The following is a 25,721-nucleotide window of genomic DNA, read 5'->3' as shown; positions in this document are numbered from 1 at the left end:
CTAAATTTGGTGTTAACTTCATTAATTCTCCCTCCCTTTGAGCCTGCAGCTTCTTGTTCCCTCAAACTTCTTTCTTGGAAAACTCTGTTTTTGGTGGCTATAACATCTGCCAGAAGGGTGTCGGAACATCAGGCCTTGTCTGTCCGTCCCCCTTATTTGTTTTTTTCATAAAGACAGGGTAGCTCTCAGAACGAATCCTTCCTTTCTACCAAAAGTTTCTTCTGAATCAAATCTGAACCACACTATTGACTTGCCTGTTTTCTTCCCAAATTATTCAAACAGGGCTGAACAGAAACTACATTCCTTGGATGTTCATCGTCAACTGCGGTATTATCTAGACAGGACAAAACAATTCAGAAAGTCAGAACAGCTCTTCCTCTCTTATGCTGAAGGAAAGAAAGGACTTCCAGTATCAAAGGTAACTCTTTCCAGATGGTTAGCATCCATCATTACCTTTGTCTACGAGTTGAGACACAAACAACTTCCTTCAAGACCTAAGGCTTATTCAACCAGGGCACGATCAACCTCAGCAACCTTTCAAGCAAGGTTACCATTAGATGCCATTTGTGCAGCAGCTACATGGGCTTCTCAGCATACTTTTATTACCCATTACAAACTTGATATAGCCTCCAGAAATAGAGCTGACTTTGGTTCCACCGTACTCAGGAGTCTGTTCCGTTGAGCCACCCAGGACCAAGGTGCTAGGGACGCTGTCCTATCCAGCAAGAATAAAGGTGAGAATGACAACTTAACATTAAGAAGTTATGTACCTACCATAACGTTCCATGTTAGTTGTCTTCTTCTCGCCTTCTTTCTTGCGTCCCTCCCTCCTGCCCCGTAGCCTGGACATACTTGCAGGTCTCTGAGTCCTTTTCTTTCATGATACATAGTTATTCAAGGTTACCCGTATCATGAGTGTTACCAGCAGGTAGACCGTATTTTTATATAATGGCTTATTTTTTGGTAACAATAAAACTATACTATGTGTTAGCTGTCAACGAGATCTGGGGAGTTGGCGCATGGTATTGTGGGATATAGGGCTGCCTTGAGCCGGCAAAAGTAGCTCTCGAGCTATAGTATAGGCCGAGTCGGAGCCAAGGATCGGCTCCGAACCCATCCAGCAAGAAAGAAGGCGAGAAGAAGACAACTAACATGGAACGTTATGGTAGGTACATAACTTCTTATTCTCGCTCATCAATACCAAGACAATCAGTACCATTAAGAAAATTGACCCAAATGTATGCCTGTTGGCCAGTTCAGTACTGCAAAGAAATAACAACACATTTAATTGAAAGCAATTGGATAGAAAATATAAAACTCATGCACTAGTTAAAAATCGCTGTACATCAGTTTTATAATTCAGCTCACATTTTATATATTTTGATTCCTGTTTTTTTCCCCCCTGGCTGCTTGGTGTTCCTAACTCAAGCGATCCTGTACCTCTTTTTAACTAAATCCTACTCCCTGGACCATGGGAATTTCCTGGCAAGCAAGAACTACTATTAAGGACCTTCTCCTGCAGCATCCCCTGTTTCTCAAAGTTTTGGGTCTCCCCACAGAACCCTGTACTCTCAAGAAGCTTGAAACTTTTTAACCAGTAACCTTGTGTGGCTGTCCAGAATATAAAACAAATAATACCAAAAGAACTGGAAAGCCGCCGAGTAGAGTGCAATCACTAGTAAATCTTATAACTAGTAACGAACAGTGACACCGTCAACGTGCATAAATGCTTTTATTTAAAAAATCCACATGCGTTTTCGTCCCTTCATGCAGGACTTCATCAGATAAAATAACACAGAAACTTGTTCATTTTTATATTTAACATTCAGGTTAATTAACCTATAAAATCCAATTAATTAATTAAACTTTTTAACTAAATCCTACTCCATGGACCGTGGGAATTTCCTGGCAAGCAAGAACTACTGTTAAGGACCTTCTTTTGCCTCATCCCGTTTCTCAAAGTTTTGGGTCTCCCCTTGGAACCCTGTACCCTCAAGAAACTTGAAACTTTTTAACTAAATCCTACTCCCTGGACCCTGGGAATTTCCTGGCAAGCAAGAACTACTATTAAGGACCTTCTCCTGCCCTCATCCCCTGTTTCTCAAAGTTTTGGGTCTCCCCTTGGACCCCTGTACTCTCAAGACACTTGAAACTTTTTATCTAAATCCTACTCCTTGGACCTTGGGAATTTCTTGGCAAGCAAGAACTACTGATGTTATGTGATCCTATCTCGCCTACATTCTGTACTGATGGGCTCGGAGCCGATCCTCGGCTCCGACTCGGCACGCTATGCTATAGAGCGAAGCCTCTTATTGGCTGAGCTATTCTCTATCCCAGGATGCACCACCACTAATCCCCCAGATCTCGTTTGCCGCTTACAAGCTAGGACGTGGTCTCAAACTTGGCTGAGCTAAGTGCTGTTTTTTTTCTAAAGTTTTCCTGTCAGGAAATTCTCTATTCTTACCCAAAAGCTGTTTTAACAGCTATTGTTGTGTCTGTGTTTTTGGTATAATTTTGTGGTAAATTGTGTGTTTGATTAGGAAAGGTTTCCGTTTAAGTTAGAGGGCCTTCCCTATTCCTTAGCAAGTTTTCTCTTTTTTTAAGGAGGTCAAGTACCTGTTTAAGTTAGAGGGTTCTTGGCCCTCCTTTTTGGTGTTTGTGATATTTGTATTGTACTGGTTAATTTTGATCTATCTTAAAAAAAAAAAAAAAAAAAAAAAGGATTTATTGTTGTTTAAAATCTTTGTTTTCTGACTAGATAGTGAGTGTTTGAGGCATTATGTCCAAAGAACATAGACACTCAGGATTCAAGAAGTGCACGAGGTGCAATTATAAAATGTCTATAACCGATGATCATTCCTCGTGCGTATATTGTTTAGGCGCCAAGCACCTACAGGAGTCCTGCAGCGTGTGTCACGCCTTTTCCTCTAGGGTCCTCCAAGAGAGGAAGAATAAATTAATCTTGAAAGGGCTGATTAAACCCTCCTTCGAGGAGGCCTTATCTTCCTCTTCCTCTCCAACTAAGAAAAAGAAAGCGTCGGCTCCGACCAGCCCGTCGGAACCGACTACTAAGAAATCCAGGCAGGCTTCTCCATCGGCTCCACGGACTTTGGAGCCGAGGGCGGAACGATCTCCCTCGATGCCCCCAGTCTCAACTCCTCTGGTTTCGGAGCCGATGACTGGGGCTTCGAGAGGCGGGTCACCTTCATCGGCTCCACTGATTTTGGAGCCGATGAGGGTTGCCGGCTCAGACTCTTCCCCTTCGGCGCCGAAGCCCTCCTCGGCACCGAGGGAAATTGTTTTGGGATCTCCCTCGGCACCGATACTGGTTGAGTCCATTCGGAGCCAGTCCCCCAGTCCGATGGAGAAGTCGGTTTGGACCCGATCGGTTTCCTCTCGATCTTCCAAGATGTCGGATTCGGACATCGACAGGGTGCTCCTAAGACTGTTTCAGTCTCCTGTATTCCAGAAATTAGTTTCGGCTCCAGCCCATTCGGCTTCGGAGCCGATGGCCCACCCTGTAGTTCTGGTTCCTCCTCCAATAGCCTTGGCACCGTTGGAGCCGGTGCTGGTGGAGCTGATGGAGGTTTTCGGGTCAGCCCCGACCCTTACTCCAACCCCAGCTCTCGAGTCGGTGTTCGGTACACGGACCTCCTCTGTCGGCCCCGGGGGGGACGCTTCGGGACTGATGTTTTCGGTTCCGAGCCTTCCTCTCGGTGCGTCGGCTGCGGGGGTACCGTCTACTGTTGTGGCCACGGGGGTTGGACCTTCCCAGGATTCTGGTGGTCCGGCCTTCAGGGCCATGAGGAGTGCGTTAGCCAAATCTTCTTTGGCTACCTCCACGGTCTCACCAGCACCTTCCCTACATACGGAGACTGGGTCTTTGGTAGTCCCCCTGTCCTTAGCGGAGCCCCGGGGCCTGAGGTCACCCCCACTGGGGGTTCCCCCCTCCTGGAGGTCCCTCTGAAGCTTCTTCAGAGGAACCCCCAAGGAAAAGATCGTGCAAGAGGAAGCACGTCGACTCCCCCGATGAGTCTCACGTCAGACACTGATCTTGATGATGCGGAAGGGTCCCCTAAGTCGTCCTCAGATGATGTCTCCTTTGCAGACATCTTGGAAGCCCAAAAACAACGAGGCGGCTGGCATTCCAAACCCCCTTCTGCTGACGAGTCGGTGTTCCTTAAGGCCTTCGGGGCTCAGCCCTCCACCTCCTGGGTGTCTCCGCCCTTCGACGAGCTCCTAGATTTGATCTGTCGAAGGGCGTGGGAACATCCAGACTCTGTGGAACCGGTGCCTGCTCGCCCAAATAAGTTCCTATCAGCACCCCCAGAGAAGGAGTTTTTGACCAAAGGTGTGGCTGTAGTGCCATGGTGGTGGCATCTGCTACCCAACAAGATGTAGCAGAGGCTTCGACGTCCATCCATCCTCCTAATAAGGAGTCTAGGAGCATGGATCGGTACGGGAAGCGCACCCTCAGTTCTGCGGCCTTTACCTTAAGGTCCCTGAACTATTTAACGTACTTCACCAGGTTTCAGAGGGATCTGATCAAGGAGCTTTCAGATACCCTCTTGGGTAACCTACCTGAGCAGCTGGCCCAGACGGTTGGCTCTCAGTTGGCTATGCTGTCATCGATATCAAACTCGTCCATGAGGCTCATTTCATATGCGGCCGAGGGGGCGAGTAGAGCGGTGGGTACGGGTATTGCTCTACGGAGGCAAGCCTGGCTCCGCCTGTGTCACTTTGCGGAAGCCTTTAAGTCTTCCTTTGCCGACGCTCCCTTTGATGGGTCCTCTTTGTTTGGACCCAAGGTAAAGGACACATTGACCCGCTGCGAGCAAGAAGGTAAGACTTTGACTGCCGTAGGGGCACGATTTTCCACTCCCTTTCGGCCTTATCCCAAGGCTAAAAGAGGAGGGAAAATGTGGTTCCGTAGATCCCAGAAGTCTTATCCCTCGCAGCAGGACGATCCCCCTTCTAGAGGCAGAGGAGGGGGAAATTTTTCTGGAAGACGCCGTCCCAGAGGCGGCAGAGGCCCCCGCAACACTGGAGACTGCGAGTCCTTTCGTGGCTCTTCAGCCTTCCACAATCCCTGAAGGATTGCCCGACTGTGCAGCTCCGGTCCCAGTCGGGGGTCGTTTTTCGAGGCACCTAAAAGCCTGGGAAGGTATCACTCAGGACCAATGGGTGCTTCGAATTATCGCCGGAGGTTACGCCATCCCCTTTTCTCACTCCCCACCTCCGTCCAAGAAAATCCCGGACCCGCCACCCAGTCAACGGGAAATTGCAGCCTTAGAAGTCTCAAAGCTGCTTCAAAAAGGAGTCATCCAACCGGTCCCTGCAGACCAGATCGGATTAGAGACTTACTCAAGATTCTTTTTGGTGCTAAAAAAGACCGGGGACTTGAGGCCCATTTTGGATCTCAGCATTCTAAATCGTTCAGTCAAAAAGTCCAAGTTCCGAATGGTCACCTTACAATCCATTCTCCCACTGCTGGAGAAAGATGTTTGGATGTGCTCCATAGATCTCAAGGACGCTTATTACCACATCCTGGTAGATCAGGCGTCCAGGAGACATTTGCGCTTCAGCCTAGGAGACAGTCATTTTCAGTTCCGCATGCTGCCCTTTGGTCTCACCACAGCCCCCAGGGTGTTCACCAAACGTTTGGCGGTCGTGACTGCTCACCTGAGGAGTCTAGGATTCCAGGTGTTTCCGTATCTGGACGACTGGCTCCTAACTGCCACCTCCAGGCGTCTACTATTGCAGAACCTACAAGCCACAATATCACTAGGCACTTCCCTTGGGATCACCTTCAATTGGCCAAAGTCTGTGTTGCTGCCATCTCAGCGCATAAGATTCATCGGAGTAGAGATAGACTCAAACCGAATGCGGGTCTATCTTCCTACAGAAAGGATACAAACTATACAGGCTCAAGTCCGAGCCTTGCTTCTCAGATCCAGAGCTCCAGCCAGGATGGTCCTGCAGCTATTGGGATCTATGTCGGCCACTGTTCTTCTGGTCCCCCTAGCAAGGTTGCATATGAGAATTCTCCAGTGGCTTCTTTCGACACAGTGGTCCTTTCAGGATCTCCCTCTGAGTCACCTCATACGGATCACAGAAACCTGCAAACAGGACCTTCGCTGGTGGCTGGTGCCCTCCAATCCGGATCAGGGTTGACCCTTTGTTCCACCTCCTCCTATGGCCACTTTGACTACGGACGCCTCCCAGATGGGGTGGGGGGGGGCATTCCCTGGGCAGGTCAGTCCAAGGCAAATGGCATTCAGAGGAGAGTCTTCTTCATATCAACATTTTGGAAATGAGGGCGGTGCTTCTATCTCTACAAGCCCTCCACGATTACCTCCCTCAGGGCGTAATTGCCGTTCACTCCGACAACATGTCAGTGGTCTGGTATCTGAACAAGCAGGGAGGAACCAGATCCTACCCTTTTTGCAGAGAGGCCATGAGAGTCTGGGAATGGGCAGTGGCGACCAGACGTTTTCCGATAGCAACTCATATCCCTGGCAAATCCAACGTGATAGCCGACAGACTGAGCAGAACTATCCTCTCTCCTCACGAGTGGTCTCTGAACAATGCAGTGACAACTCAGATCTTCAGCAGATGGGGAACTCCTTGTTGCGACCTCTTCGCAACCCCACTGAATGCGAAGTGCAGAAAGTTCTTCTCCCTCACTCCAGCTCCGGGGGAGAGTCCTATGGACGCATTAGCCCATCCTTGGCCCACCGGCTTGCTATACGCCTTCCCCCCAGTTCCCCTCCTTCCCAGAGTGATCCAAAAGGCGTTTCACTTGGGGAGCAAAATGATCTTAGTTGCCCCTTACTGGCCTCATCAGGTATGGTTCCCCTATCTTCGGAAATATGCACTGGACGATCCATGGTTCCTGGATCAGATCCCAGACCTATTAACTCATCAGTCAGGGCAACTCCACCAGTCCCTTCACACTTTGAAGTTAACAGCTTGGCTCCTCCTCTTCCAACTATAGTCAGGAATCATACCTTAGACCCGGAAGTCATACATATCTTATCTTCGGCCCACAAGTCTGCCACTAAGAAATTGTATACTAGCAAATGGAAGAGATTCGCTATTTGGGCTCAACTCCGGGGTCTGGATCCCATCACTATTCCTATATCGGAAGTCCTGAAATTTCTAACTTCCCTATTCAATCAAGGTTCTTCAGTCTCTACCATCAAGGTCCAATTGGCAGCTGTTTCCAATTTTCATGAATCTATAAACCCACCTTTAATGAGCAACAGATTGTGTAAAACCTTCATGAAAGGTGCTGCGCTTTTACGACCTCCGATTTCTCATCCTGCTCCTCCGTGGGATCTCAATGTGGTATTACGTGCCTTAACCACCTCCCCCTTCGAACCGGCAGCAACATGTGATTTAAAATTTCTATCTTGGAAAACTGCCTTTCTGGTCGCGATTACTTCTGCCAGAAGGGTTTCAGAGCTTCAAGCTCTATCTGTAAAACCACCGTACCTGGTTTTTCACAAAGATAGAGTATCCCTCAGGCCTAATCCATCCTTTGTCCCTAAGGTTTGTTCCAGTTTTTGCCTGCAACAGTCATTAGAACTTCCAGTTTTCTTTCCAAAGTACTCAAACAAAGCAGAATAGATATTCCACACATTGGATGTCCACAGGCAATTGCGTTTTTATTTAGACAGGACCAAACAAACAAGGAAAACAGATCAATTGTTTGTGTCCTTTTCGGATAATAAATTGGGCAAAGCCGTCACAAAGGTCACTATTGCCAAATGGATCAGGGACTGTATTAGTCAAGCTTATTCCTCTTCTAATAAAGAGCTTACGACTTCTGTTAAAGCTCACTCTACAAGAGCTATGGCTACTTCAGTAGCATTCCATTCTAAGCTTGCCATTAGCGACATTTGTGCTGCGGCTATGTGGTCTTCCCCGCACACTTTCATTTCCCACTACAAATTGGATGTGGCATCTCGGGGGCGAGCTTCATTTGGTTCCACAGTGCTCAGGAGTGTTTTCCAGTGAGCCACCCAGGATTTAGGTGCTAGGGACGCTGTCCCATCAGTACAGAATGTAGGCGAGATAGGATCACATAACATCTTTTAGTTATGTACTCATCATAACTTTAGATGTTTGGGATCCATCTCGCCTACATTCCCAATAACCCACCCTCCTTCCTCCTGCCTTGGAGATCAGAAGAGATCGGACAGTCCGAATTCTATTGTTTCATCTTGAAACATCTAGCAGTGTTATATAAACAAGTTATGTGTGTGTGCATGAATGCAGACAAACAAGATCTGGGGGATTAGTGGTGGTGCATCCTGGGATAGAGAATAGCTCAGCCAATAAGAGGCTTCGCTCTATAGCATAGCGTGCCGAGTCGGAGCCGAGGATCGGCTCCGAGCCCATCAGTACAGAATGTAGGCGAGATGGATCCCAAACATCTAAAGTTATGGTGAGTACATAACTAAAAGTTAAGAACCTTCTCCTGCCTCATCCCCTGTTTCTCAAAGTTTTGGGTCTCCCCTTGGAACCCTGTACTCTCAAGAAGGTTGAAAGTATGTGATGTGCCATCTAGCTATTTTTTAATTTTTTTTTTTTTTTTTTTTTTTAATTATTGTCTTGCTTTTGCCCTGACCTTCTGTGACGCATGTTAGTCAGGGCCCCTAGCAGCCTCACCTCCTCTCTCCCACTGCCCAGCTGCTGCTTGTCCCATCTGACCTGTCCTTTTTTTTTTAGACGTCCCCCCCTTGGATATCATCCATTTTGGTTTCTTTCTATTCTTCTTTCCCTGCTCCTATTCTGCCCTCCTAACTCCCTTTTACTTTTTTGCATTTTTTGCCCATTAGATCACACCCTGTTCCTGAGATTATACTCTACCTGTATTCCCTTAACCTTTGCTTTAAACTAACTATAATTTCTAGCTGCGAATCCTCTCCACTGCCTCCCTTATTCCTTACTCTTCCTTTTTCTGTTTAGACCTTAAGCTTTACCCCTTCATCTCTCCTCTCTCCACTCTAACTTACCTTCTCTGCTTTTTTGTGATTGTTTTTCGACTGTCTTCCTTACTTTGTCTGATCCCGCTCCGTTCGCCCTACGGGCTCACTCTGCTCCCCTTCCCTGCCCCCAAATCTGACCCGTCCCCAGAGCTTCTACACTTATACTTCCCTAACCACTCCCACCTGTTTACCTCTCCAGTCATACTTTATCCCCTTCCCTAGTGTTTCATCCAGTACCCATCCACCTACTCCTATACCACATACATAACTTCCCCTACTCCTTCTGTATATACTTTCTTTTCTATTTCCCTAGCTTCTATTCTATTACCCCCCTATTCATTATGCCTTTCTCCTCAAACCTCATCTTACTTAAAACTAATCTTTTTTACACATTTTCCTCTCCTTCTGTTACCCTACCTACTAACCTCTTACGAACATCTTAGCTTCAAAGTACCACACACCCTCTCTTAACATACAAGCTTTCCTCCACGAAACACATTTCAGCCTTTCTCAAACATTCTTGCAAAATTTCACAGAAAGTTCCACTTTTCCTACTCTTATCAGGTAAACAGAAAATCCTTACACATCCTCTCCAAACCCTCGGACCTAATAAAAAGACTACTTCTATCTCTGCTAGCAGGTGACATTCCTCCCAACCCTGGCCCAAACAAAACTGCTACTATAAATCCCCTGTGTTCCCCTCCCTTATGCCCAAATATACCCTCCAAACCCCTAACTCTCTCTCCATTGCTCACCTTAACATCCGCAGCATTAATAACATAATCACCCACCTCCATGCCCTGCTAGACATACACTCTTTCGACATCCTATGCCTATCCGAAACCTGGCTCAAACCTGCAACCCTAGACAGGGAGATTATTCCCCCTGGCTACAACATCCACAGACTTGACCATCAAGCCAAAAAAGGTGGTGGGATTACTATCCTTTACAAAAATGGCTTACAAATTACTGTATTACAAGACAAACCTCCCTCTATAAGTAATGACGAAATCTTTATCTCCAAACTCCATCTTAATCCACACAAGTCCATCTATATAATCTGCACCTACATTCCCCCTGGAAATAATGTCAGTACCCAAGAAGAGATTCTTAGCTGGCTTTCTATTCGATTTCCCCAAGAAACCATAGTCCTCTGCGATGTCAATATAGACTGGAAAACCTGCACCTCAGTAGACCCTCCCACCCTCTTAAATCTTCATGTTTTTTCTCAAACCATTCAAGCCCCTACCAGCAAAACTAACAACAAAGAAAGCATATTGGACTGGATTCTGATAAATAGGCACCACCATACTTATACAGTAGGTACACTACCTGATGCTTTAAGTGACCATGCTCTTACTTACTTATTCAGACTTAAAACTTCCTCCCCTAACCTAACTAAGTACAAAATGGTCAGAACTAATAAAAACTTTAACCTTTAAAGCTTCCTTACAGAACTGAATGCTTGCAACTGGTCTCCTCTTAAACAACTGCCACTGGATGATGCTGTAGCTTACTTCAACTCTAAGTTCCTTTCTATTTTAGACTCTCATGCTCCTTTAAGATCTATCAGGATCAGCTCAAAACCTACCCCTTGGCTTTCAAAAGATACAAGGCATAAAATTATTCTGAAAAATAAACTCTGGACCAAATTTCGCAGCACTAAAGATCCCACCCACCAACTTAACTTGAGACAAATAAGAAATGCCACTAAAAAGGCTGTTCTACTAGACAAAAGAAACTACTACTACAGTTTACAACAAGCTAACTAACAAAATCATCAAAAGTTCTGGGCAGGAATAGTCTCTTAAAGCCTGGCCACTCTGACACCCCATGTCCCATAGGTACTCCCTAAAACAACCTTAAACTGCTGATACCTTCAATACCTTTTTTTCTGAAACTGGCCAGTCCCTAGCTAATCAACTAGCCCCCAATATCTCCTCTCAGTCCACCTCCTCTAACTCATCAGTTCCCTCTTTTCTACTGCATCCAGTACCTACATCTCTTATCTGCTCTCTTCTACAGAAACTAAAACTTCCTCCCCTTCTGCTGACCATCTACCAGCTCAGTATCTAAAAACTGCAGCCAAACCATTAGCCTATCCCATTTCCATTCTGATTAACAGAACCATTGTCGAAGGCTTCATTCCTTCAGTCTGGAAAATTTCACATATCATTCCCCTGCATAAATGTGGGAACTCAACAGAACTCTCTAACTACCGTGACCCATAGCCCTTCTCTCTCCCCTAGCTAAAATCATGGAAAAAAATGTCCAAAAACAACTTCTTAAACAACTGTTAAATAACAACCTACTAGTGACTGTCAACATGGCTTCCGACCTTTCCACAGCACCACTTCAGCCCTCCTTTCCTTCACTGACCACATCAAAAAAAATCGAAACAATAGTTTACTCACCTCTGCTCTCTTTATAGACCTGTCCAAAGCCATTGATATGGTTACTCACCATATTCTGATAAATATACTTAAAACTTTCGCACTCAACTCTAGTGCTTTAAAGTGGTTTGAGTCATATCTGTATAACAGACAACAGGCGGTGCTCTGGTAAAATAACTTATCCAGCCTCCTTCCCATTACCCTTGGAGTACCCCAAGGCTCTATACTTGACCCCCTTCTGTTTTCTATTTTTATTAATGATCTTCATACCAGTATTCCCTCTGTAACCTGTATACAATACGCTGATGATTCTACTTTGATTTGCTCTGCCTGTTCCCCCTCCGAACTGCATTCCATCACTCAACAGGCTTTCAGAACTGTTGAAACTTGGTTCCTAAAACGTTGCTTAATCTTAAAACCCCAAAAAACAGACTATTGCATTTCTCCCCACCTGTAAATCCTCTCCGCTCAACTTCTCTCTCCTGTCTAATAATGGTATCATCATATCACCTGACCCTTTCACCAGGCTCCTCAGAGTAGAGATAGAAAACCACCTATGCTTTGACTCTCACATTAACAACACTATAAAATTAGTTAACAGCAAACTAGGCTCCCTGTATAGAATTAAACCATTTCTTACACCTCTGGCTAAAACTATCATTGCCCATTCACATCTGATTTCTATCCTACTTTATGCCTCCCCCATTTACACTTATCTCTCCAAAACTAACCTCTCCAAACTGGCAGTCACCTACAACAGTATTGCCAGATTTGCCTCTACCTCTACTTTTAGAACTCACCACTGCTTAAACCTAAAGCAATTAGGATGGCTTGAGCTTCAAAATCTGATCTTATTTCATCAGCTCTCCTTAGCCCATAAAATCCTCTATAAACCTAACAACACCCCTATTCTCAAGGCACTTATTACACCTTATTGCAACCTCGAAAGCCTACGTTCTTCTAACAAACTTCTTATATCACCTTGTAAATCCAATGACTTGGCAGGCACCTCCTTGTTTTCTAACACAATAGGAAAAGCTTGGAACGCTCTTCCTAACAACCTCACTGCAGTCTCCACTGTTCCCTGCTTTAAATCCCATCTCAGAACTCACTGGCTTTGCCCCTGTGCTAACCCTGACTAGCTTGCCTAATGCTTCTAGTATGTTCACTTACTCCTGCTTACAGATTAGTACAAAAACTTACTTTTCTGCTGTATTTCTTAATTTTGAACTCCCTCATCCTGTAATTAATTTCCTTTTGTTGCTTCTGTAATATATGTCACTGCTAATTTCTATTACTTCTGTAATATATGTCAGTGCTATTTTATATTTTTTTTCTGAGTGAATTTTTGTAATGTTGCTGTTAATACGTATGTATTTTTTCTCTTGGAGCTTTTCTCCCCGGGCCTCTGCTGAAAATGGACATATATCCAGTTGGACCAGCCCAGTCAACAAATGTAAAATAAAATAAATTATACATTGATTGCAGTGCACACACTAGAAAGCTAAAATCTATGCATAACCAATGCCATCTCAGCTTACCTACCACACTAGCTACAAATGCAAGACCTGATGGTAGACAATACTTCATAATCTTCTAAATGGAAAGGCATTTCACAGGGCTTCCGCCACATATGCCTTTAAATTACCAAGTCTTCTCTTCTGTTAGATACAATTTGTTGTGTCTTTCGGCTTTTCTTGGTTAGGGGTCGCCACAGCGGAACTCCGGTCCGCTAATGATTGGTAGTTGATTTTTACGTGCGGAGTTACCAGCCCTGATGCACAACCTTCAACGAAGGTACGGCCATTCATGCATGTCTCCACGCAGAAGACGCTCTAGCTGAGAATCGAACCGGACAGTGTCTTACTGTGAGGCGACAACACTACCGCAGCACCACCACCGCGGACCTTCTGTTAGATACAATTAAATTCAAGAATCCCAAAGGTACCTCCTGAGTCTACTACAAACCAGATTAAAAAAAAAGAAACTATACTTCAGATATTAGTATCTACGGTGCTAGTCCTGGACTGGCTGTTGTTATTGGCTATCCTGTATATGCTGATTGGTCAGACTCTCATAACAAACAAATCTGGTTGATGAGAAACAAGAGTACGAGACGTGGGCGATTTTAAGGACATACAGACTCTTAACAAATTTACAGTCATCAATTTTCAAATATGTAAACTGAGAACCACAAAAAAATAGAACTGCTACCCGAGTCCCAACACTCGACTAGAGTAACTTCAACCAGAATAAAATGGGTACTAGGAAGGAATAGGCAGCTCATCACAACGACATTTTATAAAACCAAGTAGTTTTATTAAGACAGGCGCAATAAAACAAAGGTCACAAAAATAACTCTAGCAATTTCACTAACACAGTATATTCAGCACAATAGGGTAGGAAGGGTATTTAAACATGCATGTCCTCCCCGCAGTCGAGCGATGTTCAAAGACATGCAGGTAGGTGCATGCGTGAATGGGTGTGCCTTCTTTGAGGGTTGGGCTTCGGGCTGGCACCTTGGCACTATAAAAATCCACTGTCAATCATTAGCAGACCAGAGTTCTGCTGTAGCGACCCCTAACTGGGAAAAGCCAAAAAACATTAGTTTAAATTGTTTTACCATGTGCATCTGATGAAGTCCTTTATCTTGGATACAAATGCGGTGAATTTAGTTAGCGTTCATCTCTTGTGCTGAATCTATTGTATTGGTGAAATTTCTGGAGTTATTTTTGTGGCCCTTGTATTATTGTGGTTGTCTTAATAAAACTACTCACTTGGTTTTATAAAACATCATTGTGACGAGCTGCCTGTTCCTCCCAAGTGTCCATTTTATTTTAGTTTTAAGTATGTAAACTGAACTAAGTGAAATGTAAAACCTTAACCATGCCCTGTAAAAGTTTACCAAGTCCAAACTGTAAGAAGGTTAACTTTTAATATACTAATGTCATGCTTGGACCACAAACTTAACTGGCAACATAAAGAAAGACAGTAACATGGTGAGAGGCAGACTGGGCTTTGCTGGGTGTCTGCGCATTTTGAGAGATGTGTTGCTTTTGGTTTTCATCAGCAGATAAATAAGGCACATTAATGTGATACATTAAACCTAAGCACAGATTCAAATAAATTGTCAGTAGGGTAAATGCAGGTAAAAATAATAAAAAAAAAACAATTAAACAGATGACAAACAAGAACATGCTGTATACAGAGCAAAACACAGTAAGAGGAAGTGCTTGGTAGAATACAAGAAAAATCTTATAGCAAATCAGTAAAAAAAAGGTAATGTAGCTCTTTAAAAGTGATTGAACTCTATCACAGTGAGCAAACCTGTTGACAGTGGGGAATTCCTTCATCCACTTATACAGCATATTTGAGAGATGCAGTCTTTGATAACCAAATTCCCAAAAGCCAGAAATTTCAGGCTACACCACTGGAAGTTGCAGCACCCCTTAGATGGCTTAGTGCATGGGGATTGAGGTAGCTGATACCATATGAAAAGATGTAAGTGATGGGATCCAGGGCTTCTAGGGTTAGTTAAATTATAACTAGAACCTTAAAAATAATCTGCTGCTAAATAGCCAGTCAGTGATGCTTACACCACATCAGTGTAATATGACAGTAATGTGATAACCCAATGAATGGCCTGATACCAGGCTGTGAAGTTTTGTAACTTGCTGCAAGAGGCAGAGTTCACAGTCTTAGAAGCCCTAGGGTACAGGCCATTAGTGTATTCAAGAGGTTATAAAAGTATGTACCATCACCGAAAGGTTGTGGAAGGAAATCAGATGCCTGAAGAGGACAACATTCTTGAGATTATAAGTATTTTGGGATGTGTATATGGATCTGCTTCATACCATCGACTTACCATTTCGTCAACTTTCATAACATCGAGACCACATTGTCGAATGTCCAAAATAAATTCCTGGAACATCGTATTTTCCCTCCAGGAAGGTAACCACTTGCCCACAAACAATGAAATTAGAAACATAAGCAAATTTAAACCCACCAAAGTGAAGGGCTTCACCCCCCCCCCATGTGTGGGACTGCACACCCCACCTAAATATACCAACTCCAGGATAGCACTACAGTGGAGAAAAGGGCTAAGTTCACCATGATAGCCAAGTGGTTATTTTCCCGAAGGGAAAATACAATGTTCCGGGTGTTCATGATATTGAACATTCGACAGTGTGGTCTCAATGTTATTAAAGTTGAAGTCGAAGATATGAAGGGGATCCATGTATACATGTAGATCTACAAAATCACTTTCTCAAGCAGACACAAACCAATTTGCTACTGTTATTTCATAAAAATGTTAAATGCAGATTACTTGAATCAAAGCTATTGAACCCTCAATGTTACCTTATTAATAGGCATTATTAAGGTAAAGTGTGGATTATTTGAATTTTAACTGCTGAAGTTTTAAGAATGTCTATATGTTCATCATATTGATCACTGCAGTAATTGTAGGTATATGGGTTACATCCTCTTAAGGATACAACAGCCAGCCAGCTTCCAAAGCTTTAGGGCACCTTCCACATGGCCAAACTTTCAGCCAGCTTGAGCTGAGCTGACTAAAAGATAAGTTTCAGCATGGAGCCCTAAAGATTTACTGCCATCAAAGCATATGCTCCTTTGAGGTTCTTGTGGATTGATGGCCAGTCTGTGCTTTCCTTTGTTGAGCCAATAAGTTTCCTTTTGGGGGAAATAACTTCCATTTTCTTAATTTTGTTGTTATATTACTTTCCTCTTCAGGAAAACTATTTTAAAGCTAGACTGTCTCAAGACTGGAACATACTTTTAAACAAAATGCTCATTTTTTTTCTGTCAGTTTAAAAGTACTGTATAATAACTGAAAACTTTTTTTTCTGTAGAGAAATGTTTAACTGGTAGTGTTTACTGGCAATTGCTGGTTGTCCTCACAGGAAGGAGGCACCATTTTTGGCTTGACCATGAACAGACTACTGGTCCCATGGTCAGCCTTACTTCCAGCCACAAAAAGAATAAATTTAGCAAACGGCCTTTACCACCACAGCAGGCTAGCAGTTTGCCCCAGAAGCTGGTGGATGACTCTGCTGTAGCCATTTGTTGTACCTCCAACTACTCATCTTTAGCCACTATGGACTAGGTGTTAGCCTCATCCCCTGCAGCTGTTGGAGTGCCCTTAGTGGGTAGGGGAAATCCACTCTTGTTGGCTCTGGGAGAGGGAACAGGGAAGGTTTCCCTGTTGTGTCAGAATGCTTTGCCCATCCCTGGGGTAGCTGCTGCTGCCATTAGTAAAAAGGTTGGTCCCATTTATCCTTTCAAAATGAAACAGAAAAAACAAGCATGTTACTACTACTCCTCAATTTTCTTTGGACAGGAATAGTTTGCTATGTCTGTTTCAGGATCTAAATCAGACTAATTGAGCTTTCTTGTAATTTCTGGTAAAAGGAGGATGTATTCCTCTTTTCTTAATGGGATTCAGAATTTTGAATCTGAACAGGAAGATGCAGGGTTTTTTTCCTTAGATTTCTTATTCAGACTCAGAGGAGAGCTCAGTTTCTGATTCACACTGTGGGGGGTTGGTTCTGTCTCCCTGAGACTTTTGCTAGGAGTGTGTTCTCAGTGGGAGAACACTGAGGTTTCTTTTTCCCTCAGAAAATATTGAGTAGTTAAATGAGTTTTCCATAACCTACACCCACTATGTTGTCTGCTTAAGAGGATGAGTGTTAATGCCTGTAATTTTCCTGATAGTCAGCCAGCTGCCCCTAAAAAGACAGGTAGGATGTGATGTAGGTGTGTAGTAGGTAGATTCTTACTCTTTTAATTATTTTATAGACTGTTCCCAAACCTGACCCAGCAGCTACAGCTCTAGTTGATTACACTGTTGCAAAGCACTTAATGAATACCAATCCTACTCTTTTTGATAAGGATGGGAAAGTTATTTATATTATGGGAAAAATACTTCTGCAACTTTGATTTTTAGAATTTTGAATTGTCAAGCTCATATGTTAGTTTGTTTTGAAAAATTGTGAAAATATGAGGACTGTTTTATCTGCCATTTCTTCTTGTGAGGAAGAATCTACTTTTAAATAACTAAAGTTTGATGTTATGTAATCCAATCTCGGCTACATTCTTACCCGTGGGTTCGGAACCGAATGTTGGCTCCGACTCTGCCATACTTTAGCTCAAAGTCTTTCAATTGGCTGGGCTAAGATGGTATCCCATGCTGCACTGCTCTCTATCCCCAGATCTCATTTGCTGCTCGTGTAGCTCGGACATGGTCTCACTCTTGGCTGTGGCTAAGTACTCTTTTCTTCTTTGTAGTAGAGAAATTTTTGCAAAAAAAGCTATTTTCATAGCTATTTGTGTGTGTATCTTTGAACTGTCTTTGTGGAAAAGTTGTTTTCTAATTTTAGCTTGTTGTTGTGGTATCCCACTAGCTGTTTCCAACGGGCTAGGCCCGTTTCAGTTAAAGGACTTAGTCTGTCCCCTCGCTTACCTTGTGTGCTAACTTAACTTCCCTTGGGCTAAGACCATTTAAATTAGAGGAATTAGTCCTCTCTCTTGTCCTTGTGTTCCAGAACCGTTTAAGTTAGTGGTCTTTGTGGAGTACTGTCTGTGTGTTCTGTTCCCGCGCTTGTGGCTGATTGACCGTTGGTCTGGTTGTTGGGTTAGTGACTTGGTTTGTAGTGACTATGTCTAAAGATACTAAGGAGCATAAGCCCTCGGGCTTTAAGAAGTGCATGAAGTGCAGTTATAAGATGTCTATCACTGATGGGACACTCTGTTTGTGTGTACTGTCTGGGAGCGATTCACCTCCAGGAATCGTGTAGTTTTTGTCATGCTTTTAGCCCTCGTGTTCTTCAGGAAAGGAAGAACAAATTGATTTTGAAGGGACTTCTGTAACCCTCCTTCAAGGAGGGTTTGGAGAGTGTTTCCAGCTTTAAGTCTTCTCCATCAAAAGCTAAATCTTCTAAGGCTAAAAAACGATCCTCGGCTCCATCAGTATCCTCGGAGCCACTGGAGAAAACAGCTAAATCTTCTATGACATCCTCGGCTCCATTGTCCTTGGGGCTGCAGGAAGTGTCAGTTTCTATGGAACCTGCTTCGGCTCCTATTTTCTCGGAGCCTGTTCAGAGCTGGTCGCCTAGCATTAAGCCGGTATCTCCTCCTCGCAGGTCTCCTTCAGAGAGGAGGTCTCAATCTCCTTCCCTATCCTCCAAATCCTCCAGGACATTATCGGATGTGGACATCTATAGAGTGGTGCAGAGACTTCTTCAGTCACCGGTACTGGCTAAATTGTTTTTGGCTCTGACCTAGTCGGCTCTGGAGCCGGTCCCTCTACCTACATCAATATTTCCTCCGAGTGCATCTCAGCTTTCGGAGTCGGGGTGCTCAGCTCTGTTTGATGTCCCTAGGCCGGTTCCTACAGCCCCTCCTGGCTTATCTGTTCCACCGTCAGCTCTGACCCCATTGGCGCCGTTTAACGGGTTCAGAACTCAAGATTCCTCAGTTGGACCCGAGGGGGTGGCTTCGGGACACCTCTCTGCTCCTAGTCTCCCTCTCGGTGCTTCAGCGCGGGGAAGCCTGACTCCTGTCTCGGCTTCGGACCTGGTCCCTACTGATCCGAGGTCTTCCATGGCTGGTCGATCTTCGGACCCAGGAGGACCAGCTTTCGAGGCCATGCAGAGCACACTGGCCAGGTTGTCAGCGGCATCGTACGGTTCGGTCACTCTGTCCCCTACAGCACCGGTGCAGGTCTCTGATTGCCCTCTATCTCTTGACAGCGGTGCCCCAAGGCCTCAGGGTACCCCCACGAGTGGTCCCCATATTACTGAGGCCCCCTCAGCGTTTTTACCTGAGGAGCCACCCAGAAAGAAAATGTGCAAGAAGGAAGCACATAGATTCCCAAGGTGAGTCTCTCACGTCAGACACCGATCTCGAGGAATCGTAGGGGTCCCCTAAGTCATCCTCTGAGGATGTTTCTTTCTCTGACATCCTAGAGATTTTGAAGCAAAGAGGTGACTGTCCATCCAAAGCCCCCTCCAAAGAGGAGTCTGTGTTCCTGAAGGCCTTTGGTGCTCAGCCCTCCACCTCCTGGGTGTCTCCACCCTTCGATGAGCTTCTGGATCTGGTTTGTCGAAGGGTATGGGAAACCCCTGACTCTGTGGAACCAGTCCCCAGGAGACCCAATAAATTTTTGTCTGCCCCTTCTGATAAGGAATTTCTGTCCAAGGGAGTCCCTGTGGATGCCATGGTGGTGGCAGCGGCCACCAAGAAGGAATTGGCTGAGACTTCTTCCACCGTCCATCCCCCTAACAAGGAGTCTAGGACTATGGACCGGTATGGGAAGCGTATGTTCTCTTCAGCAGCCTTTACTTTGCGGTCACTGAATTACTTATCACACTTTACACGGCTCCAGAGAGATCTCCTAAAGAAGCTTGGAGATACTCTAATGGGTAACATTTCAGAGGTGGTGGCTCAGAAAGTCAACGCTCAGATGTCTACCCTCAATTCTATTGCGAACTCCTCCATGAAGCTGATCTCTCACGCAGCTGAGGGAGTGAGTAGGGCAGCAAGTTCAGGAGTCGCTCTTAGGAGAAAGGCCTGGATGCGCCTTTGTCATTTCGCGGAGGCCTTCAAGTCTACATTCACTGACGCCCCGTTTGATGGTCCCTCTTTGTTCGGAACCAAGGTAAAAGGCACTCTCACTAGGTGCGAGCAAGAGGGAAAAACTCTGTCTGCCATAAGAGTCCATTTTTCCCTTCCCTCTAGGCCTTATCCTAAGGCCCAGAGGGGTGGGAAGATGTGGTTCAAGAAATCACAGAGGTTTTTTCACCGATGCACAAGGTGAGTTCCCCTCCAGTGGCAGGGGAGGGGGTGGTTATTCAGGTAGATGCCGCCCTAGGGACAGAGAAGGCCCTCGTAACTCGGGAGACCGCGATTCCTTTCGTGGTTTTCCCTACCGCCGCTCCTGATGTGAGGCCCGACTGTGCATTTCCGGAGCCAGTCGGGGGTCGCATCTCACTATACCCGGAAGCCTGGCAAGGTATCACCCAGGACCAATGGGATCTATGAATAATTTCCAGAGGATATATCATTGCCTTCTCGTCAATTCCCCCTCCAGTCAAGAAAATCCCAGATGTTCCACCCAGTCAAAGGAATTCCGCAGCTTCAGAGGTTTCAAAGCTGCTAGAAAAAGGAGCCATCCAACATGTCCTCTCAGACCAGATTGGATTAGGGACTTACTCCAGATTCTTTTTGGTCCTGAAAAGGACAGAGGACCTGAGACCCATTTTGGATCTCGGCCGATTGAACACCCATGTGCAAAAGTCCAAGTTCTGAAAAGAAGTGTGGATGTGCTTCATCGACCTCAAGGATGCTTACTACCACATAAAGATGGACAGGGCATCCAGAAGTCACCTACGCTTCCAGCTGGGAGCCAGTCACTTTCAGTTTCGAGCCCTGCCCTTTGGTCTTACCACAGCCCCCAGGGTGTTTACCAAATGCATGGTAGTGGTGATTGCTCACTTGAGACTTCAGGGATTCCAAGTGTTTCCATACCTGGATGACTGGCTTCTTACTGCCACCACCAGGCATCTGCTACTTCAAACCAAAGATGCTACTATCAACCTATGTCAACAGTTGGGCATCACCTTGAACTGGGAAAAATCTGCCGTGTTGCGCTCACAGCTTGTCACCTTTATAGGTGCCGAATTAGACACTGTGCTCATGCGGGCATTTCTACCACAGGAAAAAATCAGAGGCAGATTAGATTGAATGCCACGAAATTTCCAGGGCTCAATGAATGTATTTCCTTAAAGCCTTTGTTGAAACATAAGGCACAAATTATTTGATTTTGGTATTACATTAATATTATATAACAGTTGATATATCTCTGATAGAGATAACAAATTAAATTACTTGGTTGTATTTTATTTTATTATATTATTTTCTTAATTTCTTATTTTCATATAACTACACATAAAAATTATTTTTTTTAAAATAATTAAATGTTTTGTATTGGGGTATGTGCGTTTCAAAAATATACTTTCAAAAATATACTTTCAAAAACATACTTTTAAAAATATACTTTTAAAAATATACATCAAAAACACACATTAGATATGTATATACATATACACATATTGCAAATGTTATGTCTACATATATATATAAAAATCTTTTTAGGTATGGTCAACATTGAATAGGTAGTGTTTAAGAGGACATTATAATTATAGGATTTTTTATCAAAAATGTATGAAATTAGGATTTGGAATGGATTTAAAACATTTCAAAACATTTTAAGTTATGATTGAATGTAAGAGAAGAAAGAGAGAGAAAAAAACAGTAATTGAACCTTAAAGTCATGGTAACAAATTAATTGATTAATTGATTAATGGAATTTTATTGAGTATTTTAAAGGAAGCTTTGCTGGGTGTGTTTGTATACGACTCTGAAGAAGCCAGTGTTACTGGTGAAAGCGCTCAGTCGGTGTGCTTTTATTGGATTAAATATTTTCTGCTTCAAGTTTCCTGGTCTGTGCCTTATTGTCGTTTTCTACTTGTCGTGTGGTCGATGGTTTTATTTTTATTTTTATTACTTGTGGGTTCCTGGATTGGAGCTGGTTTTGTTTTTCGTTTGGAGTGATTCGACCCTGTGACCGGTGGAGTTGACGTGGTGAGACCAGAATATGGATGCTATCCTAAAAGAACTTATAGCAGTTTTGGGAAAGCTTGTGCAGGCTTACAGCGAAGAAAAGGGTGGTAATAGTGATACACCTGTTAATAGTCTTACTGACTCCCAAGTAGAACTTTATACTATGCATTCGCCCGATAACATTACACCAGGGCAAAGGACAAATAATGTAAAATCATACAGTGGAGCTGTGGGGAGTGTCAGATCTAAAGCGGGAGCTTCTGACAACACTGAACAAGCTCCTTTAAACTTCTCAACTAACACAACCCAGCGACGAGATTTGTCTTCCTGGTTCGAGGCCCCGGTGATTGACGTGCAACTTGATGCGACTGCAGGGGGCCAGAGAAGCAATACGTATCAGCCAGCGCTATCGCTTAGAGAGCAGATCTTTAAATACGAAAAACTTTGTACAAAATATAGGGCAATACAGCTTGATAGCGCATTTTTGAAGAAATCTAAGGAACTACATCAGATACCTAAGGGTCTTCGTATTTGGACGCTTCCGACGGGTGTAGACCTTGAGTCGGAGGCTTGCCAGGAACTAACAGACCTTTTTCAAAGGACAGGTATGGAACTACTTGATATTATTTTGCGCAACAACTAAATTAATTGCATGAAGAAATAACTAAACTTGATTCTAGCATATCAATGGACTTATTGTTTTTTCAACAAAAGAACCATTATGACAGAGTAATCAAGAATATTGATGTGTTTGTTAGTAAAAATATAGCCCTTAAAAATAAAAAACTGGCCAGAGATAGTGCGGACTATAGGAATAAGACTGCATACCCCCCGGGGCGTTATAAAACACACCCTATGACAAGAACAAGTTATAGGAGGACTTCGACTAAATTACCACAAGACGTTATTGAGAATTACCAGGAAGAAGAAGTTTTTTTAGACCCGCCTGTAGTTCTTCGCAGGTCGGAAAGAATACAGAGCAAGGGGCCGCAAAATGGCAGAATGCTATACCTAAGCCCCAGGAGGAGGGGGAGAAATCAGCAGCAAGACTGTTGAACATTGACTATTCTGTTGACTTTACATTATATAATGACATTGATGCATTAAATTTTGACAGTAATAGCAATTGTAGTGTGGATGGAATAACATGTATTAAAGATAGTAATGAAAATGTAAAAGTAACAACAGCCCCAATACAATTAGTTCAACACGAGGTTGTTCACAACAATGAAGTGAACATGGTAAAGAACTCTTTATCATATCAAAATGGTCCATTTCATGTGGACAATGTATTGGACACAGATGCTTTAACATTTACCAACGTAGGGCAGGTTCTAGCCCCAAATAATGTTCAGACATTGTGCAGCTTAGATCATTATTTTTTAAGACCGGATGACGAACTTGATTGGGTTAGGTGTAATGACGATGAAAGTGAAAAGGGCTATTTTTATAGCTGTAGTAATTATTTTGAATCGGATAAACTGGTTAGAAACATTCTGGAGACAGCCACGGATATGAAACATGAAGTCATTAAAGAAAAAGGATTCATTATTTATAATTATACTGATTTAAAGATTAATGAAGCATATTTTGATTTATTCAGTAGAGGTAATAAATTTGTGCCAAATTTCAACATAGATATAACACAGTTATTAATAAGTTTGAAACTGTACATGAGAAAGTTAAATTTACAATTATATTTTAACACAGTGCAATCAAGGGATACAGCACAAGTCATTGGACAGGAATCTAGGATATTGAGAAGGAAAAGTACATTCATACCACCACCCAATATGGAGCTTAGTGCTTTTGAACACCTAGTGGAATATGAATTTAGGAAAATTTGTTCTCAGAAATCAAAAAATAAGGATAACTTGACTAAAGATGAAAGAATGCTGCTTAACGAACTTACTGCATCTAAACAATATAGGTGTATGAGACCTGATAAGGGTGGGGGGATGGTTGTAATGAATAATTTTGACTATAGTTGTCAAATGATGAAAATTTTGAGTGATGAAGAAACATACAATAGAGTCACAATGAATGAGGTCAATAGAGCATATCGTAAAATTGATTTGTATTTGCTTGACGCTTTATATCAAGGGGTGATCAATGAGATAGAATTTGATTACCTTTCGGTTAAATATCCCAAAATGGCAAGACTATTTGGGATACCCAAGGTACATAAAGGGACAGAGCATTTACAATTTCGGCCAATAGTTTCAGCCAAAGGGTCTAAGACCGAACCCTTGGCTGCTTATGTAGATAGACAGTGTAAGAAAGCATTAGTGGATGCAGGTCACATCCTTAAAGATTCATGGCACTGTCTTGAGAGATTAAGAGAAGTAGACTGTGTGGACATGAACAGTTTTGGTTTTTTGACTATTGACGTCATAAACTTATTTTCAGTGATCCCACACCAACAAGGGCTTGATTTATTTTATGATAGTTTGTTGACTAGTCCGAGTTTTGATGCAGGAAAATTAGAGCTTTGTCATGACTTGATGGAGTTCATTTTAAAGAACAATTACATTTTATTTGAAGGAGAAATGTACCAACAGTTAACTGGAGTAGCAATGGGGGCACGGTGTGCCCCGGTTTTTGCAAACCTGGTTTTATTGGCATGGGAAAAGGAATACATTTTTGGATCTAGACATTATGACAACATTATTTTGTATAATAGATTCCTTGATGATTTGTTAATTTTATGGAAGGGGGATGAACAAAGTGCTATGGACTTTGTTTCATATTTAAATGAGACATCTAATTTTCTTAAGTTCACTTATAATTGGAATAGAGATGTTGCCAACTATTTGGATATTAAAATTTTGAAAAATGAAGTTGAGTTAATTAGTACTATATACAGGAAACCGAGTTACGCCAATTCAATGTTACACTTCACAATTTGTCATCCGATGCATGAAAGGAGAGGTTTAGTCAAGGGCCAAATGGTTCGTCTATCAAGATTAATCAGTGATGATGTTACATTTAGGGCAGAGATTTACACACTTATAGGTATGTTCTTGGAAAGGGGTTACCCTATAGAACTGTTAACGAAGATTAAAAGAGAGGTATATAGGAAAAGAAGGAATAGATTCATACCAATCTTGAAAGCTAAAGGTGGTAAAACATTGGTAGAGGACTTTAACAACGAGCAAACAAATACTAGTCTAGGGGAAGGTGCCCCAATGTTTATACTTAAATATAATGACAAAGCACCTGAATTGTGTGCTAACCTTAGGAGTCTTTGGGAACATTTTTTGAACAGAGATACAAGAGCAATACTGGGTAAAGCACCAGTTATAACATATGGTAGGGGTTACAACTTGAAGGACATACTAGAGAAAACCAGCAATGGATACAAAAGATCACTTATGAACAAGTGTGGTAGATGTAAAACATGTAGATACATTGCTGAGGGGACTTATTTGAGTGTAGTTGGCTTTAAACGTACCATTGCCTGCCCCGGTGTATGTAACTGCATCACTAGAAATTGTGTCTACGTTGCTTCATGCATGTCGTGTGAAGCATTTTACGTGGGCATGACTACGAGAAGTTTAAAAGAAAGAATAAGGGAATATTGTAGTTCCATTAGAAGGAAAGATGAACACAATGCTCTTTATTTACATTCCAAAGACTGTCATGAATTTAAAACGTTTTTATTTTTTATAGTTGACAGGGTCAAATCAAA

General features: G+C 43.2%; 1 protein-coding gene across 7 annotated transcripts in view; it reads left to right on the top strand.

Annotated features, from left to right (window-relative positions):
* The window catches only part of PAFAH2 (platelet activating factor acetylhydrolase 2), a 1,159,086-nt gene that overhangs the window by 923,313 nt on the left and 210,052 nt on the right, over positions 1-25,721 (top strand). The gene's annotated exons all lie outside the window — the stretch shown is intronic.

This window comes from Protopterus annectens, chromosome 1.part2, assembly GCF_019279795.1.
Source record: "Protopterus annectens isolate FY-2018-M chromosome 1.part2, PAN1.0, whole genome shotgun sequence".
NCBI lineage: Eukaryota > Metazoa > Chordata > Ceratodontiformes > Protopteridae > Protopterus > Protopterus annectens.
This window is presented reverse-complemented; position numbering and strand designations above follow the sequence as displayed.